The following is a 4,832-nucleotide window of genomic DNA, read 5'->3' as shown; positions in this document are numbered from 1 at the left end:
CTACTCGTGAAATCTATAAATATAAACGATATTGTGACAAACCCAAGTTTGAACATTATGCACTAATATCATCATAGCTAATCTTCAAGATGCACCAGCCGAGAATTGAACTCGGGTCCGTATCGTGGCAGGGTACTCCATAAAGTACACATATTTTTGTCATGCAGTTCTTCTGAAGCCCTTAACTTTTGGTTTCACCTCTTGTGAAATCTATAAAGTTAAATGATATATTGTAACAAACCCAAGTTTGAACATTATGCACTAATATCATCATAGCTAATCTTCAAGATGCAAGAGACGAGAATTGAATTTGGGTTTGCATCGTGGCAAGGTACTATTCTACCACTAGACCACTGGTGCATCCACCTTTAGGCATATCCATAACGTACTCGTATTTTAGTCATGAAGTTCTTCTGAATCCCTTAACTTTTAGTTTCACCTCTCGATTTAAAAAAAAAATAGCTCCATGGTGATATATTGTTAAAAATCGAAGTTTAAACATTATGCACTATTATCATCATAGCTAATCTTCAAGATGCAACAGTTGAGAATCAAACTTGAGTCTATACTATGGTAGGGTACTATTATACCACTAGACTATTGGTTCTTCTACCTTTAAGCACATCCATAACATACTCGTATTTTGGTCATGCAATTCTTCTGAAGCCCACCTCTCAATTTAAAAATAAAAAGCTCGATAGTGCTACTCGTGAAATCTATAAATTTAAATGATATATTGTGTAAAAAGACTCAAGTTTGAACATTATGCACTATTATCATCAATAGCTAATCTTCAAGATGCAACAATCAAGCATATCGAACTCGGGTCTATACTGTGGCAGGGTATTACTCTACCACTAGACTACCTTTAGGCACATCTATAACATACTCGTATTTTTTTCATGCAGTTGTTACAAAGCCCTTAAACTCGTGAAATCTATAAATTTCAATGATATTGTGACAAACCTAAGTTTGAAAATTATGCACTAATATCATCATAGCAAATCTTTAAGATGTACTAGCTGTTCTTCTAAAGACCTTAACTTTTAGTTTCACCACTCGATTTAAAAAATAAGGCTCCATAGTGCTACTCGTGAAATCTATAAATTTAAATGATACTGTAACAAACCAAAGTTTAAACATTATGCACGAATATCATCATAGCTAATGTTCAAGATGCACCAGCAGAGAATCAAACTTGGGTCTTTATCGTGGCAAGGTACCATTCTACCACTAGACCAGTAGTGCATGTACCTTTGGGCATATACATACCGTACCCGTATTTTGGTCATGCAATTCTTCCGAAGGCCTTAACTTTTAGTTTCACCTCTTGATTTAAAAACAAAAAGCTCGATAGTGCTACTCGTGGATATTATGAAAAAACCAAGTTCGAAAATTATGCACTATTATCATCATTGCTAATCTGATGCACCAACCGAGAATCAAACTTTGGTCTGTATTGTGGAAGGGTACTATTTCTACCACTAGAACACTAGTGCATGTATCTTTGGGCATATCCATAATGTACTCGTATTTTGGTCATGCAGTTCTTCCGAAGCCCTTAACTTATAGCTTCACCTTGCGATTTAAAAACAAAAAAAAACTCCATAGTGCTACTCGTGAAATCTATAAATTTAATGATATATTGAAACAAACCAAAGTTTGAACATTATGCACTAATTATCATCATATCTAAACTTCATTCAAGATGCAAGAGCCGAGAATCGAACTCTAGTCTATATCGTGGCAGGGTACAATTCTATCACTAGACCAGTGGTGCATCTACCAGTAGACATCCATAACGTACTCGTATTTTGGTCACGCAGTTCTTCTGAAGCCCTTAACTTTTAGTCTCACCTCTTGATTTAGAAGAAAAAAAAAAACTAGATAGTTCTACTTGTGAAATCTATAAATTTAAATAATATTGTGACAAACCCAAGTTTGAGCATGGACTAATATCATCATAGCTAATCTTTAAGATGCACCAACCGAGAATCAAACTCGAGTCTGTACTGTGGTAGGGTGGAAAAACCCAACTTTGAGTATTATGGACTAATATCATCATAGCTAATCTTTAAGATGCACCAACCGAGAATAGGCATATCCATAAGGTACTCGTATTTTGGTTATGCAGTCTTCCGAAGCTAGTGCTACTCGTGAAATCTATAAATTTAAATGAAGTTTGAAAATAATGCATTAATAATCAAATAGCTAATCTTCAAGATGCACCATCGAACACTCGGGTCTGTACCGTGGTAGGGTACTATTCTACCACTAGACCACTGGTGCATCTATCTTTAAGCATATCCGTAATAAACTCGTATTTTGGTCATGCAATTCTTCCGAAGCCCTTAACTTTTAGTTTCACCTCTCGATTTAAAAAATAAAAGCAACATAGCGTTACTCGTGAAATCTATAAATTTAAATGATATATTGTAACGAACACAAGTTTGAACATTATGCACTAATATCATCATAGCTAATCTTCAAGATGCATGAGCCGAGAATCGAACTCAGGTCCGTATCGTGGCAGGGTACTCCATAAAGTACTCGTATTTTGGTCATGCAGTTCTTCTGAAGCCCTTGACTTTTAGTTTCACCACTCGATTTTTAAAAAAAATGCTCCATAGTGCTACTTGTGAAATCTATAAATTTAAATGATATATTGGAACAAACCGAAGTTTGAACATTATGCACTAATATCATCATAGCTAATCTTCAAGATGCACCAGCCGAGAATCAAACTTAGGTCTGTACCTTGGTAGGGTACTATTCTACCACTAGACAACTGGTGCATCTACCTTTAGGCATATCCATAACTCACTCGTAGAAAAAGAATCGTAGATTGACATTTATCAGGTGCAAGGGAGGCATAGTGTATCAAGCATGATAGAGGACACGTGCCACTCAATAAGAGGAGACAAACATTGAACCGTTGTGCTTTGAAACCAAGCTTCGGCATAAGCAAGACCGAGGTAACGATGTCAATTTAAGGGACAAAGATAGGCTATATAAAGGCCTAGTAGCACCCCCAACCTTAACCTTGAAAGTCAACCTTGAAAGTCGGGTTTCCTAAAGAAGTTTGTGCATGCAACTTTAGAGTGAAGTCTGTTCATACGAAATATGAAACCTTGCCAAATTTGGTGTTAATCGGACACCGGACTGACGCTCCACGAGACTGCATAAAACTTAAGGTAGGTAACTTCACAAGAGTGGTGGAGAGCACCATTCGATGAAGAAGAGAGTACCAACGTGAGCTTGTGTCGAAATGACTTTATTGAAGTAAAGACTATAGCCACCTTTCGGTGTGAAAAATTTCATGAGCACAATGAGAGTTCGAGAATGTTTGGGATGAAACTGCTTGACTTTTCCTTCTAACATGGTAAAGCGACTTTGCTACTTCTCTTTCTCTAAGGAAATATTTTTGATGAGAAGAGAGTTTTACTAAATAGTGTAAAATTATTACTTGTTCATTATTCATTCATTTTCCTGAGAAAAAAAAAAAAAAAGGTTTCACATAATGTTGAGACCTATTTTGAAATTAAGCATAACGAAATTAGCACACATGAATGAGTTAAGTTTAATGTCTTCGAGAAACTCTACAATAAATGAAGCTGCACGAAGACCAAATAAGTGTCAAGGAAGCGATTGACATATGAAGATGGTTAGTGGGAGTTGGTTGAAGTGTAGTGCCAATATGGGAATGTGTTCTAGACTTTGCTACCATATGGGTTTATGCCATGGTTGTCTTAAGAGTCTCACCCCAAGGGTGCACCATTATGTGCGACTAAAAGAATATGAGTGTTGAGGCAAAGGTGACCATATCTAGGGTGTGCTCCTAGCATAGGTATGGATATGCCAACACTAGCTAGTTTGATCATAATTTTTCTTGTGAGTCCTTGTTAGAGTTCGAGAGAAGGGCGAGGGAGGCCATGGTGGGATAGTCCACAACCATTAGATAATTGTTTTTGTGCTTATGTTGCAAGACTCGGAGACCAAGAATAGATCCGTAAGTTGGATAGTCATAAGTAGTGCGTTGTTTCCGTATTCATTCTGAAGCATGTTATTTCCAACGGGTTCATTCGCAGGCAATCTGAAGTTTGGATCGTCATCAAGGATACTGAGATTAAGTGAGAGAGAGAGTCACAATGTAAGAAAAAAATGCAATAGAAGGGGAGAATAAACGAAGACACACAAATTATTTCTTGTTTTTGTGGTGTCTTTAGAACTTGGCACCATTTTCTTTATATACTAAAAACTTTACCTATTTCTCCTACAAATCAGCAAGCACTCCACCACTCCTTCCACTCCTACTACTCCACTCCCTACAAACTAGTTCCTTCCCCTACTTACAATATTTCTGACTTTTTTTCATGGAGAAATAAACAACAGAAATAAAATAATAATAATAAAAAAACAAATAATAAAAACAAGTTTATAACCAACAATCACTCCTCTAAACTTGTTTAACTATGTTGAATCGACTTTCTTCAAGCCAATCTTCTCTCTTAACTCCAGAAACCGTTGTCTTGCTAACGGCTTTGTCAGAATATCTGCCAACTGTTCATCTATGTTCACATATTCCAATTCAATAGCTTCAGTTTGTACACATTGGCGAATAAAATGGAATCTGGTATCAATGTGTTTACTTCGATCATGGTAAATAGAATTTTTCGCCAACGCTATAGCTGACTTGTTGTCAACATTAAGCTTGGGTTTTATTGGAAGTTGTCTGATGTTAATCAAAATCCTGCCCAACCATACTCCTTGACATGTTCCAGCAGTTGCGGCTATATACTCAGCCTCGCATGATGACAAAGCCACCACCTTTT

Source organism: Cucurbita moschata, unplaced genomic scaffold (genome assembly GCF_002738365.1).
Source record: "Cucurbita moschata cultivar Rifu unplaced genomic scaffold, Cmos_1.0 Cmo_Scf00080, whole genome shotgun sequence".
Taxonomy (NCBI): domain Eukaryota; kingdom Viridiplantae; phylum Streptophyta; class Magnoliopsida; order Cucurbitales; family Cucurbitaceae; genus Cucurbita; species Cucurbita moschata.
This window is presented reverse-complemented; position numbering follows the sequence as displayed.